A 17,070-nucleotide genomic window follows, 5' to 3' on the forward strand; every position below is an offset into this window, starting at 1 on the left:
TTATTAAAAGATTATGGATAATTTTTTTTAAAGATTTAATAAAGAAAAAAAACTTGAATACACTTAAACCAATTGTTTGATATAAATTTATATTTATGTAATTTATATTTTTTATATTAACAGAAGCAATGGCTTGGCATATAATAAATATTTTAAAATTTTTATTTATTTAAGATTTTATAAACAAAATAAAAAAATTAAAATTGAACCCAAATAAACCAATTGTTTGATTTATAGTTGTATATATGTAATTTATATTTAGTAAACTTATAAAAGTAGTGGTTTGCTCTTATGTGTACTATTTTATTGGCACTATTTTATAGGTAGAATTGCTTCAATCAAATATATTCAATGGGTAGTATTTAGATGTTGCTGCAACTAAATGAAAAATAAAATACTTATTAAGCCTTATATGAATATTATGGATAGTTTTTGGAGTTTTAAATTTATAAACAAACAAATAAAAAAAAAACTTGAATACACATAAACCAATAGTTTGATTTATTTGTACATTAATTTAAATTGTATTTTGTAAACTAACAGAAGTAGTGGATAGACTTATTAAAAGATTATGGATAGCTTTTTTATGTAATATTTAATAAAGAAAAAAAAGGTTGATTACACTCAAACCAATTGTTTGATTTAAAAGTAGACAGTATGTTATTTTTACTTAATTGCAGCAACATCTAAAAACTACCCATAATTTAAATGAAATCACATAATTTAATTGAAGCATCTCTACACATAAAAGAGTGCCCATAAAATAGTACACATAAGGCCAAACCACTACTTCTAAAAGTTTACTAAATGTAAATTACATATATACAACTATAAATCAAACAATTGGTTTATGTGTCTAAAATTTTAATTTTGTTTATAAAATCTTAAACAAAGAAATATCCAAAAGATTTATAATATGCCAAGCCATTACTTCTGGTAGTATAAAAAATATAAATTACATAAATATACTTTTAAATCAAACAATTGGTTTAAGTGTAATCAAGCTTTTTTTTCTCTATTAAATCTTAAATAAAAAATTATCCATAATCTTTTAATAAGTCTAGCCACTACTTCTGTTAGTTTACAAAATACAATTTAAATAAATGTACAAATAAATCAAACTATTGGTTTATGTGTATTTAAGTTTTTTGTTAATTTGTTTGTTTATAAATTTAAAACTACAAAAACTATCCATAATATTCATATAAGGCCTGGACTGTATTTTATTTTTATTTAATTACAGCAACATCTAAATAATACCCATAATTTAAATGAAGTCATATAAAACTATGGCCATAATTGATTGAAGCAATTCTACATATAAAATAATGCCCATAAAATAGTACACATAAGAGCAAACCACTACTTTTATAAGTTTACTAAATATAAATTACATATATACAACTATAAATCAAACAATTGGTTTATGTGATTTCAATTTTTATTTTTTTATTCTGTTTATAAAATCTTAAATAATTTTTTTTTCAAAATATTATATTATGCCAAGCCATTACTCCTGTTAATATAAAAAATATAAATTATATATAATTAATAATTTATTGACAAAAATTGCTACCCTGCTAACCCGGTTTCACCTAAAAAAGGATCTTCAGAGCTAGGTAGCAATAAAAATGAAGCACACTGATATATATAGAAAAAAACAATCAAATTAATTGGCACTAATCAGGTTAATCAGCACTAATTAGACATAAATTAGTAATTAAGTAATTTATAGATATTTTTGAGTGAAAATAATTAATAACTTTATAAAAAACCTTTCAAAAAACTTATTATGCTTAGTTAGTAAATTATCATAAAACTTATAAAAGTCTAAAAATTAAGTTTAACATGTAAGATAGTAAAAATAGTAAAAATAAGACACAACAAGCAAACAATAAATCAAAAATAACAAGATCTATAATGAGGACACATAGCGGTTAATTCTTTTCTGATATTTAGTGATTTATTTCTATCTGCTTCTGCTATAGCCATTCTTTCCAGATTGCAGATTGAACAGTTGTCGGCTTTCTTCGGGACTGAGCTTTTAACTTTGTATAGTACTTGCCAATTGATTTCGGCAAAATTGATATTGTTAATAATAACACATATGCCCCTTTTCGAAAAGAAAACTCGCATATAACACATATGCCCCTTTTCGAAAAGAAAACTCACATATAAGATAACACATATGCCCCTTTTCGAAAAGAAAACTCACATATAAGATATGTAAACAACCAATCAAACCACCCTAAACCAATAAGAAAGAGCATAGGTCCAATGGTTAGTAACAGATTAAATAAACTTTCCAGCAGCGAAGAAATTTTCAATAACATCAAAAAAGACTACAATGAAGCCTTGGCTGAAAGCGGACACAACAAACTCATAAACTACAACGAATCTGTCTTAAAGCCCAATAAAAAGACTAGAAAGTCCAGGAAAATTATTTCCATACTGCAATTCTGTAAAAACAAATATTGGCAAAAAATTTTTGGATCTTATACGACTTCATTTTCCAAGAAATAACAAACTCCATAAAATCTTTAACAAGAACACCATCAAAATTTCCTATAGTTGCCTTCCAAACCTAAAAAACATTATAAATACCCATAACAAAAGGATTTTAGATGATTCAAACAAAAAAGATAAGACTTGCAACTGCAGGGACGAAACCAACTGCCCTTTTAAAGGAGAATACTTACTAAAAGGCATCTAAAAGGCCTCTATTAGGAATAAGGAATATATAGGATCAACAGGGGTATCCTTCAAAAAAAGATGGCAGCAACACAAATACAGTGTTCTCAAAAAACCCAAACAACTACACTATCTAAATTTGCCATTATAAACAATATCAATTTTGCCGAAATCAATTGGCAAGTACTATACAAAGTTAAAAGCTCAGTCCCGAAGAAAGCCGACAACTGTTCAATCTGCAATCTGGAAAGAATGGCTATAGCAGAAGCAGATAGAAATAAATCACTAAATATCAGAAATGAATTAACCGCTATATGTCCTCATTATAGATCTTGTTATTTTTGATTTATTGTTTGCTTGTTGTGTCTTATTTTTACTATTTTTACTATCTTACATGTTAAACTTAATTTTTAGACTTTTATAAGTTTTATGATAATTTACTAATTAAGCATAATAAGTTTTTTGAAAGGTTTTTTATAAAGTTATTAATTATTTTCACTCAAAAATATCTATAAATTACTTAATTACTAATTTATGTCTAATTAGTGCTGATTAACCTGATTAGTGCCAATTAATTTGATTGTTTTTTTCTATATATATCAGTGTGCTTCATTTTTATTGCTACCTAGCTCTGAAGATCCTTTTTTAGGTGAAACCGGGTTAGCAGGGTAGCAATTTTTGTCAATAAATTATTAATTGACTTAGCTCTCTATTTCTAGATTGAGCACTGTTATTCATTTGGTTTCCAAATTATTTTATAAATTATATATATATACTTTTAAATCAAACAATTGGTTTAAGTGTATTCAAGTTTTTTTTTCTTTATTAAATCTTAAATGAAAAAAATATCCATAATCTTTTAATAAGTCTAGCCTATGCTTCTGTTAGTTTACAAATTACAATTTAAATAAGTGTAGAAATAAATCATACTATTGGTTTATGTGTATTCGAGTTATTTTTTATTTGTTTGTTTATAAATTTAAAACTACAAAAACTATCCATAATATTTACATAAGGCCTGAACAGTTTTTTTTTCATTTAATTGCAGCAACTCAATTGCAGCAACATGTAAATACTACACATAATGTTAATGACATCACATCAAATTATAGGCAGAATTGATTGCAGCAATTCTACACATAAAATAGTGCCCATAAAATACTACCCATAAAAAGACCTACCCTAATATTTAATAAAGAAAAAAAAGCTTGATTACACTCAAACCAATTGTTTGATTTAAAAGTAGACAGTATGTTATTTTTACTTAATTGCAGCAACATCTAAAAACTACCCATAATTTAAATGAAATCACATAATTTAATTGAAGCATCTCTACACATAAAAGAGTGCCCATAAAATAGTACACATAAGGCCAAACCACTACTTCTAAAAGTTTACTAAATGTAAATTACATATATAAAACTATAAATTAAACAATTGGTTTATGTGTCTAAAATTTTAATTTTGTTTATAAAATCTTAAACAAAGAAATATCCAAAAGATTTATAATATGCCAAGCCATTACTTCTGGTAGTATAAAAAATATAAATTACATAAATATACTTTTAAATCAAACAATTGGTTTAAGTGTAATTAAGCTTTTTTTTCTCTATTAAATCTTAAATAAAAAATTATCCATAATCTTTTAATAAGTCTAGCCACTACTTCTGTTAGTTTACAAAATACAATTTAAATAAATGTACAAATAAATCAAACTATTGGTTTATGTGTATTTAAGTTTTTTGTTAATTTGTTTGTTTATAAATTTAAAACTACAAAAACTATCCATAATATTCATATAAGGCCTGGACTGTATTTTATTTTTATTTAATTACAGCAACATCTAAATACTACCCATAATTTAAATGAAGTCATATAAAACTATGGCCATAATTGATTGAAGCAATTCTACATATAAAATAATGCCCATAAAATAGTACACATAAGAGCAAACCACTACTTTTATAAGTTTACTTAATATAAATTACATATATACAACTATAAATCAAACAATTGGTTTATGTGATTACAATTTTTTTTTTTTTATTCTTTTTATAAAATCTTAAATAAATTTTTTTTTCAAAATATTATATTATGCCAAGCCATTACTCCTGTTAATATAATGAATATAAATTATATATATATACTTTTAAATCAAACAATTGGTTTAAGTGTATTCAAGTTTTTTTTTCTTTATTAAATCTTAAATGAAAAAAATATCCATAATCTTTTAATAAGTCTAGCCACTTCTGTTAGTTTACAAATTACAATTTAAATAAATGTAGAAATAAATCATACTATTGGTTTATGTGTATTCGAGTTATTTTTTATTTGTTTGTTTATAAATTTAAAACTACAAAAACTATCCATAATATTTACATAAGGCCTGAACAGTTTTTTTTTCATTTAATTGCAGCAACTCAATTGCAGCAACATGTAAATACTACACATAATGTTAATGACATCACATCAAATTATAGGCAGAATTGATTGCAGCAATTCTACACATAAAATAGTGCCCATAAAATACTACCCATAAAAAGACCTACCCGAGTAGTTTTAGCTACCTTTAATTTTATATGAAAGTGTGCAGTTTTCTTAAAAGTTTAAAAATAAATACAATGTTGAAGTATAATGAATAACTGTATACAAGACAATTTGTACTGTTCTTGACCGCCTATAATTCTTTATGTGTTGAAACTTTATGAGCCTATAAAACCTTTCCTTTATAATAAATATAATATTTAAGAATTTAACTTTAAGAGTATTACTGATATGCCTTAAATATATAACTTTGAAAACAGTTTCCACTTTTCAGAAAATATTTGCAGAAATCGTTGCTTTTATGAGATAAAAATCATAAATTTTAGGAGTTGAATAAAAAATAAAAGAGATATAAAATAAAAAAGTTCACAAAATTAGATAAAAATTAGATGTACAATTACTTTATTTTGTCAAAAATAATTCATAAAGAAAGGAAGAGTACACGTCTTTGTAATTGTTATTACTAGCTTTGGTAGCATAAAGATTTAGGGTGTATAAAAGAATAAAACATTTTATTTTTACAAAACGAACCTGTTATATAAAACAACTTGATTAAATAACAACAAACTATGAATATTAAACATAAATATTTTTCAGATACAATGTGAAACATATAAATAAATTCAAATATAAAGGTTTTTAAACATAAAATATATTATTTTTTTTTTAAACATGTTATGAATTTATAATACAACTATACACTTGTTAAAAGAAATAATACTAACTTATTCATTTTAATTTTAGATTGTAAAATTTATACAAAGCTTATTTTAAAATTTTTATCATTTATTAAACATAGATTAAAGAACTAAACTGATATAGTTTTTAAACTTAGTAAACCACTCTAAAATTTATAAACTTATTTTAAAACAACAGATATAATCCATATTCTTGATACTTTTGAATAGAATATAAAATACAAAAATCTTCATACTATAAACAAAAATGATTGAAGAAAAATTAAATTTACGGTAATATTTAAAAACAAGTTGAAACAAACTTTATATTTGACTTAGTTGTCTGAAAACATCATTCAAAGAGCTTTTTCTTATCTGGAACTCATTGTAACAAACTGAACTTCAGATTGATTGACTTTGTTAATAGCTTTGAGTGTCAATGGTATCAAGTGGGTGGTTTTACTTTTAAATGATATTTGCATAATTTTAATCTTCGAAAACTTAACTTTTAAGCTTAGTTTTTAAATCTCTAAAAAAATTAAATTTATTAAAATCCACACACAGTGTACCAATTTACAGTAGTAATATAAATAAAACTCAAAAACAATTTTTCAAAACGTAAAGCTAACTAGAAAATACAAATGTTCTAATTTAATTTTTGTTATTTTGTAAACTACTTAAAAATTGTTAGTATAAAGATGAAAAAACAACAGAGATAATGAAAAATCTTTGAAGGTTAGGAATAAAACCAAAATCTCTGAAAAAAATACGTATAATAAAACAATATGCATAGAAAACAAACTCATTGTAAACAAATAGTATACTAAGACAAGTAAAATAGGTATTAACAACAGCTCTACCCTATGACCAACACCAATTCCAAGAATTTTTTTGAATTTTTCTCCTTATTTTTTGAAATAAGACTAACTTTTCAAATTTATCAATGTTTTTTTTACAAATTCGTTATAAAACAATAGTTTATTAAATTTTGCCAGCAACATCTCATTCAAATCTAGAAAACCATATGTAATGACATTATAACAAACCTAAAAATGTTGACAAAGTAAAAAACTATAGTGATAAAATTATATAATATTAGTATGTTACTTTATTTTTACAACAAAACATATATTTTAGTTTTTATGTATATCATTTTGTCATAAGTCTTGCGAATTTGAATTTAACTGTTTTCTATTCATTTAAGTTTAATAAACAATGAAAAAAAATCAAATGTAGTTTAATTAATATTTGTTCACTAAAAGTTTAAGAGGCATCTATTGATCAACAAAATTTTTTTTTTTAATTTTTCATTTTACAAAATAAATATATTTATAGCACTGGTGTTGTCTAACAGTCTATAGTAGTATTAAATATTTCTGTAAAAAAATTTAAAACTTTGTTGAAAACTGCTGCAATTTAAAGTTATAGTAACAAAATATACTAGTTACTATACTCTATATGCATACATATTAAATATTTTCTAAGGGATAGTTTTCATTTTAAACAGAATGGCAGCCACAAACTCAGTATACTAAATACACACAAAATAACTCTGTATTTTTTTTAGTTTGTTAAACACTTTAGATAAGTCTTATAAAAAGTTTTATACAAATTTTGTATTACAGACCCTTAGCAGGCCTAAATTCGCTAGTGGGCCAGTCATTTTAATTTGCTGGTGTGATCCCATTAACGTTTAAATAAAGGTCCGGGCAGGATACGGCCCGCGAGACGTACGTTGCCCACCCCTATATTATACTGTATCTATTTCTTATGATTTGATAATCAAAAGGTTTTTTTGTCTAATATTATTGAGTGCTTTTTTGTACTGCAATAAACAATTATAAACTTATAAAAACTTTGACCTTTTTTTTAATAGTAATTGCCAGTAGGCAGTATATCCATGAAGTTTAAATACAATTAGACATTTCAAAACTAAAAAGTTGAGCAAATAAGTTATAAGAAAGTACATAGAAGTAGTGAAATATGTATCAAAAAATTAAAAATATTTGAAAATATTAATTTATTTTTAAACTTAGAGTTTAAGTATTGAAATTTAAAATAAAATATAAAAGACAACACGCTTGCAACGTTGACAAATTTAATTAAACATCTCATCAAATTAACTTTAAAGCAGCAGTTTACAGTTTTTAAAAGTAATCCTCTAAAAAATATAAAGTAAAACCTATACTTATTTTTCGTAAAAGGGTCTTTATAGTGCTAATTTTGCTGTGCATAACTTTTTTAGTTTAGATAGTTTTAACTTGTATTGAAAATGGTCGAATCCTGACAAATATACTTTATTTGATTTTTTGTTCGCAGTTGAATGCTGCAGTTTAATGCACCGTTATTTATGGGTAGGAGTCATATTCGCACGGCCGGACTGAAATGTACGAAGACAAAATTGCACGAAAAAAAATTTTGCAAGAAGGGTCACTCTTGCATAAAGATGTTGTTACATAACAGACAATTTTGCCCGGAAAAACTTTTTCAAGATTTTGATTTTTTATTTGTATTTATTTCTTAAGTTTTAAACTGATCTTAATTTCTTTTTCTTTTTTTTTTATATCAATTTTTTGTTTTCTTTTATTTTACTATCACTGTTACCCCTAACTCTTACCCTCAGTCAGTAACTTATTTTACTTATTTTTATTTTTATTTAAAATTTCTATTTGCTTTTTCTTTTTCGTTATTTTTACTGTCACTGTTACTTATAACCCTTACCCTCTGTCGGTAGCTGTTTATTTCGTTTTAACTAAGCTGTTTTTAGTTATTTATTTTTCTTATTTTTAAAAGCAATTTTCATTAGTTATAATATTACTTTAATTTTTACTATCAATGTTACCATTTACCCTCGGTCAGTAATTTTTTTCTTTTTGTTTTATCATTAATTTTTTTTTTGTGGTTCTCATATATTTTGTTTTCTGTTTTTTTATTAATCTCGTGCAAAAATGGCCCTCTGTGCAGAATTCCAACTTGTGCAAATTTGAGCCTTGGTGAAAAATTGTTTTCGTGAAATTTAGTCCTCTCGTGTAACTTTGTCTTCTTACATTTTTGACCCGTTTCCTTTTTTTATTGATATTAAAAATACATAATAAATAAAATTTTAAAAGCTTTTTCTCAATTTGAAATAATAAGTAAAAATGTATTAAACTATCGATTATATAGAAACGATTATTGTACTGGACAAGAATTTAAAGGCATCCATGGTGTGTGACTCAAAACCGACAGTTTTCTTTGTACATCAGGCTGTATTCCAAATGATTTTAGTGTCTTTTTTTTCGTTCAAAAAAACTATAACAATACTGTAGAGGTATAAATCTTGCCTGAATTGTTTTGTAAAGGATTAAGCCCAAGCTTAAGTTCTTTTTCTGAAATCATAAAATAAAACTCTTTTAAAATTTACTATCATCCTATTATCCTCAATCAGGTACTTAAAACATAGAAGATATGACTATATAAAATATATTTTAGCCTAAGAAGCTTAATTTATTAGCCTTGAGTTTGAACTTTAACCTTATTCTCAACATTATAAGAAATAAATCGCATAATAAAGACAATATCTTCACTTTTTCATGTCTAATTCTTTATGGAGAATTTCATTTTAATTATTGTTTACTGCAAAGTACGGCAGGTATTTGCTAGTTCAGCTTCATTTTTAGAACATTAAAATCTTTACAACTTTAAGTGCAGTTTCTTTTACAACCTAGCTTTTCTAGGAACCTACAGTACATTTTGCCATTACTTTTTTTAACTGTTCATTTTAAACTCAGCAATATCTCAAGAATTTATAAAATTTAACACTTCAAAATAATTTTTGTAAGTTTTAAGTCACCTGTAAATTGTACTATAGACCTTTTTTTTAACCATACATTGAAGTCCCAAGAAAATTAAGTGAGAATTTTAAATTTCTATATAGTTGCCGTCTGCATTTTACCTATTGCGGATTGCATCCCATTTATAGTGAAAACAAATGGAATTTTATCCATCATGAGCCGCATGTGGACCGGGGGCCAGTTAATAATTTACGACCATTTTATTTATCTAAAGTGCAGCTTTTATTCAGTAATGATTGTTTCAAATATTAAAAATCTACTTATATATATTAGAATTTAACTAGTTTTGAAAGTTGTTAGATGTAAAAATAAAACTCAGATGTTTTTTTGTAATTTTTCATTATTATTTTTTAATTAAAATTTAAAATATAATATCATAAGTTATTTAAAACAACATTTAGTAAAATTTCTTCTAGTTTATCACGCTAAACAATTAATAAGCTCGTAAAAACGTTAATCTATTTTCACACATGTATAGACTACGATTAAATTAACAAAAACTTTATTTTTACTTTTTGCAGTTGTATTGAGCTAAATAAAATCTTAATTAGTTGAAATAAATTATAAATACTGTTGAAGGCTACTAGATAAAACAACAAAAATTAGTGTTTACCCCTAGTGTGGGGATTTGTTTCCTCGTGGGCGGTACCGGACTCTAATCCCTGATGATTCCGGTATTATAAAGCTATTTAAAATTAAAACTTACTTTTATACGTTTTTTATTTATTATTAGTTTTAAACCAGAAATAACTTTGATAAAAATAAACAATAAAATAGTGATCATTATATCTATTTATTTTTTAAAGATCATTTTGTTCTTAATAAACGGTTAAAACGGTCAACACAGTAATATAGGTTAACTTCTTACAACAATTAGATTTGTTTTAATTTTACTTGTCAATATACTTTAAACTAAACTTCGTTTCTGACTTTTTTTGAGTTTTGTTGAGATTTAGTCTAATTATATTACAAACTTTACTTATAAGTATATTTACAAACTAATAAAACTTTACTGAAATAAATTAGCATTTTATGTTCAAACGATTTTTGAATGAAAATAATCGTTAAGTAAAATAATTTCAAAGAAATACACTTATTGATGTTAAACTATTCAGCTTTTTTAGATAACAGGTGATTTATCTCTATTAATCTTAGCTTCTTATCATTTCAATTCATTAAGAAGTTGCATTAAACATTTTAAAGTATTTATTACCAAGAGATAACAAAACGATTAAAACAACCGAACCACTAAATTGTATATTAATAAAATAAATACCAAACAAGAAAAAACAGAAGCTTAGTAATCCATTAAAATTCCCAATCAATCCGACCATTATTTTCTTTTTTATCCAGTATTTTTTCAAACATCTCGGAGTACTTATCGTACTCCGGCTTCTGATCAAACTTTAAACCTCTCACTTCTCGGAGAAAAACTTCAAACTCTTCGCTTGTTCCTTTGCAAATTTCTTCTGCTGGCTTCTTTTTGAATTTTTTGTTTTTGATTGTAATTTTGCAAACAACACTAGATATTCTGGAGTGGACGGTGGTAGGTCTTAAAAAAAAGTCATAAAAAAGGTTTTAAGTGTTTTTTATGGTAGTTTTTTTAAGTAATCGTGTTGGAGGGGCTTTAGCTTTTTTGATTTTTTAGTTTCTTTAAAGAAAGCTTTTTGAAAAAAAATAGGATATCCTGAATTCTATATATTACTTTCTTAATTTAAGTTTATAAAATTCTTAAAAACAAAAGCTTGTTCAAATCTGTTTAGTTTTTCTTTATTTTTTACAAGAACTTGCACTTACATAATTCAAATCCGTCTACAAAACTATTAAATACTTTACTTATTACTAAAATCATTAGTCTATCTACTGATGAAACTTTTAGCTCACTAAATTGTTAAAACATAATTTTTGTGCAACCTAAAATGTAAAACATTTTGTCACTAGTGAAAGGGAAAACATAAATAACTTTAATCGTTTTTTGCGGAGATTGCAGCAATATCTGTGCTTTAATGATTGAACTTAGCTAATTTGTAAATAAGAAACTCCCCCAAGCTCAAGCTATTTTTCATTAAATAATTTAAAGTTTTTTTTTGTATTTTTAACGGGCGTTTTTATTTCATTAGCCATACTTTTACAATAATATTTTATAATTGTGCCCGCTAGGTCCACAGAATGAGAATGACTAGTCCGCCAATATTTACTACATTTAAGTGAAAACCCGTATTAATTAAAACTGTTACCTCCGAGCATGTGAAACTGGCCAGCTAAACCTAGTTTTTAAACTTACCATAGAAAATATAAAAACTAAAAATAAGAGCATAAAAAGTCTTAAAATTAATTGATGATAGATTCTATAGTAATAAAAGGTCAGATAGAACTTAATAATTGAGTAGTTCTTCTGTATTAAATGAATTCGAAATACTCTAGGCTTTATGTTTTTTACATCTTGCCCACAGACTAAAACTTTGCCTACCCCTATCTTAATATCAATATGAAATGAACATTTAGAAAAAATATTTCTTATTAGCTCAATACTAACCATAATAAATAACAATATTAGAAGTCAAAAAATGAGTTTGTTAAAGCTAAAAAATAGTATTCTGTAGTTAAAGATTAGTGTCAGATAATTATTTAAAACTATCTTAAGTTTTGAAAATAATATTAAAAAAAGTTAGTCAATCTAAATTATTCAAAAACAAAAAAATAATTAAAAGTTCATAACAACTCTGTATTAGTTTAAATTTGAGCTTCTTTCCTGTTTTTTTAACACGTTCATTGAAATCATAATAAACAGACTCAAAGAAATTAAAAAAAAAATCAATTGCATTTTTATATAGAAGATATGCTTAATGAAACCATTAAAAAATACACTAAAAGTGAAATTATTTAAACCTTTAGAATATTTGTTGTACATACTTACATAGTAGGTTTATTATCTCAAAACAATATTAAAAATTAAGAACAAACCATGAATTTAACCTAAATTATGATGATTTTAAATTAATATATAACTTTTAATAAATTTTATTTTAAATATATATGTTTTTTAAAGCTCTGATAGTAATAATATGTTTTTGTTTGTTTAGTAATAGTAGTTTTTAATTTTCACAATTTGGTCTTACCCTTTCTAGCTGTATATTGTTTTTTGAAAATTTTTACAGGGTTGCCATTTTTTTAAAGGAAAAATATTTATCTAATAAGCAAAAACTGTACTATAATGACTTTAAAGTTTCTTCAGTCATCAAGAGTTTATAAAAATATTTAATAGTATCTTTAAGTATTATAATAATAAAATAAATAGAAGTTCTAAAACAATATAAATCAAGTTTTTGGACAAATTTTGTTATAGAAGATCTTCTAAAATCATTTTAAACTTGAGAAGGTGACTCTTGTAACTCTGAGGTTAAGCTACTACTTTACTTAAAAATTTTAACTAACATGTTAGGGACAAAAATTTCAAATGTATAACTAGTTAACTTAAGCTATATTATAAGGGACGAAAACTTTAATTGATGGTGTTATAAAAATATATTATATTTATTTACTGAAACTTGCCATAGTTGGCATTTTTTGCTAAAAAAGTCATACTTTTTTCAATTTTACCGCTTTTTGCTATAAATTTGTCTTAAGTGATATACTTTAGATAATTTTCTTTGTTAGTCACACCTTGCAAAATTTGCTATAACTTGTTAAAAATTAACTACGTTTGCCATATTTTTTTATCTTAATATGTTTTGTTATAATGCAACATATTCGCAATGTTAACCATATCTTTCAATGTTTTTCTTAAATTTACCTTATTTTGCCACATTTTTCCATATTCGACAAATATTTTGCCATAAAAATTGGAAAAACATAGCAATTATGGTAAATTTATGACAGACTAAGGCAAATATAGCAAAGTATGACAACTTTTTTAAAAACATTGTAATCAAATTGTTATAATACTGATCCATCTGATTAATCTGAAAAACTATTTTAGTAGGTGCATAAAAATAAATTACTAATTTTCAAGTCTTATCGAAAAGAGTTTCTGATTATTTGTGTTAGTATAACTTTATCAAGTTTGACTCTTTTGTAATCAGAAGTCAAAAATTTCAAAAACTTGCATGAGTTATATTTTACTAGCTTGAGTCATCTTACGATTTTTTTATTTGTAAGAAAAATGTTTATTTGAACATATTTACGAAGAAGTGTTATTATACTTCAAGTAAAATTCAAAAGTCATAATAACCTATTAAATATACCTTTATGTACATAGTTTAACTTTAATTATTACTAAAATCATTATTATTATCATATTAAACTATGATACCAAATATCTTTTTTATAAATATTGAATATTTTTTTTAATTCGACGTGCCCTATGAAGCATAATATTATATTTATAAAATGTTACAGGGTGAAAAAAAAACAAATACCAAATAACCTTAAAATGTCTTTAGTTATCCATAGTCTTTTATAATCTTTAAAACAATCTTAATAAAAAAAAAAAATCAATCGAAAGCTTTTTTACGTTTTTGATTCGTTATCAACGTTTTTGTTGTTATTTGGTTATTAAATATTATACTATCGTAACAATAGCTACTAATTGTTATTCAAGATCTACAACAATTCTAGCTATTTATTTTCAAACATTATTAAACTATGTTTCGTTTATTATTAACTCATTCTTGGTAGCTAACTCTTATTTTGAAGCTAATTCATGCTTGGTAGCTAACTCTACCTTGGTAACTAACTAATTCTTGGTAGCAAACTCACGTTTTGTAGCTAACTTTTTCTTGGTAGCTAACTCACACTTAGCAGTTAATTCCTACTTGGTAGCTAACGAATTCTTATTACTAAATCAAATTTGGTAGCTTACTCTTACTTAGTAGCTAACTCATGCTTGGTAGCTAATACGACGATTGTAGCCCACTTTATAACTAGGGAACGGGTCAGGAAAGCACGGGTGATACTTAAGCACAGAGTGACACTTTAGCACGGACTGACACTTTAGCACGGTGTGACAATTTAGCACGGTGTGACATATTAGCACAGAGTGTCACTTTAGCACGGTGTCACTTTAGAACGGAGTGACACTTTAACACGGAACTAATTTTGCATTTTTTCTTAGCTTAAATTACATTAGGTACTGTATTATTTTTAATCTATAAATGAACTATGCAACATGTAAACTAAAAGTGAACAATCTTTAAATGATATTTAAGTTTAAACTTGTGTTTAAACTAAAGCAAAAGTAAATAAAAAAAATTTATTAACTTGTTTTACTATTTGATTTTAGATGAAAACATTTCGGTACTTTTACTTTAAAATTTTCGACATAAAACTACTTTAATAAAGCTAGCAATAAATACAAGCTCCATGATAATAAAAAAATTTAATGCTTTAAATAATTTTACTAAGGTTAAACTTTAAACGTAAGTTTTAAATAAAAAGTGAAATATATAAAGATTAAAATTTTATTATTTTATTTTAAACATATATCAAAATATTTATAAGTAATTTTTTTTAAACAATGTTTTTAAATGTGTTAGAACAAATTATTTGTTTGTTAATTAATTATTTTAGATAATTAAACACTATTTGAATAAACATTTTAGAAAATTTGACGCCGTGCTAAAGAAGTCTCATCCCGTGCTAAAGTGGCGCTGTGCTTTTCTATCACCTACCCTTGTAACTAACCCTAACTTGGTAGTTAACTTTTAATTGGTAGCCAGTTATAGTTGGTAGCTATCACATCACAGTAGTTCTCAACGTTACAACTATCACATCACAGTAGTTCGAAACGACACAACTATCACATTACAGTAGATTGTAACGATACAACTATCACATTACAGTAGATAGCAACTACACAACTATCGTTAAATCTTATATTTTGAAACTAATCAAATAAGAACGTATAGGTTTAATGTTTGATTTAAAGTTCATATGTTATTCTAAGTATGTACCATTGATGTCCTTTTTTGGTGACAGAAGCCAGGTTTTGACATTTTTTAGAAAACTTTTATGCGTTACAGTTGGTAACCAGGCATTTAGAAAAAATATGTAAATTTAAAACAACTCTAAGAAGTACTTAGCCTTTAAAGAGTTGCGTCAACGACTTATTTCTTAAATAATAAATGAACAGAGATATCATAATTGTAATTGCATAGTGTTACGAAAAAATTTTTATGTGATTTTTGTAGACGTCATACTGTCGAGGACGACAGTTTAAAATATATATAGACTTTGTTCTATGCGTAATTTTGATAACTTTACAGGTTTTAGGTTTAGGTTATACCGAGGGTTCTATTTTCTTATATATTTTAAAGGAGATAAAATTGCTTATAATGATTATTTTTGAAATTTATATATATAAACTAAAGTTTTCATTTTATATCGAAAAATAAAAAAGTTTTAACACAATAATTTAATTCTTTTTTTTTAATTGTCCACTAATATCAATCGACGTTAAATTTGTCTTTGGAACAATCAAAGTATTAGTTGGATTTTGAATTAATTATTATAAGAAAAGGTTCAAAATAACATAAATTTGTAATTACTGTCACAATAGTATAAAGTTGTTGAAAAGTTTGATTAAGAATATTCGCTTTCCGACTGTGCCTTTAAAATAGCAAATTAGCCAATTAAAATGATACGTATGTAAACGTTAAAGAGGTGAGGGAAGTGCTGCGTCTTTTCTACTTTGATGTGATAGTTGTGTTTTTGCATTCTACTGTGGTGTGATAGTTGTGTTGTTGAGTTCTACTGTGAAGTGATAGGTGTGTTGTTACAATCTACTGTTATGTGATAGTTGTGTTCTTGCAATCCACTTTGATGTAATAGTTGTGTTGTTGCGTTCTACTGTGGTGTGATAGTTGTGTTGTTGAGTTCTACTGTGAAGTGATAGGTGTGTTGTTGCGTTCAACTGTGATTTGATAGTTGTGTTGTTGCGTTCTACTATGATGTGATAGTTGTGTTATTGGGACTACTTTGATGTGATAGTCGTGTTGTTGCGTTCTACTTTAATGTGATATTTTGTGTAGTTGAAATCTACTATTATGTGATAGATGTGTTCTTGCGATCTACTGTGATGTAATAGTTGTATCATTGTTTAGTTTTAATATTATTTTAAACTTATTTTATAAATTTTATTTTTTTTATTTATTTAATCTATTTTTTTGTGTTTTAAACACTGATTATATTTATTAATGTAAATAAACGTTCTTTTGTAACCTTAACTATTATCTTAATATTAAATACCAATATTTTTATAAATAATTGTATTGCTAGAATTAAAAAAATATGTTTTCTTTATTTTCTTAATCGTTCCCTTGAAAAAT

This window comes from Thalia democratica, chromosome 6 (genome assembly GCF_965202585.1).
Source record: "Thalia democratica chromosome 6, ktThaDemo2.hap1.1, whole genome shotgun sequence".
Lineage (NCBI taxonomy): Eukaryota > Metazoa > Chordata > Thaliacea > Salpida > Salpidae > Thalia > Thalia democratica.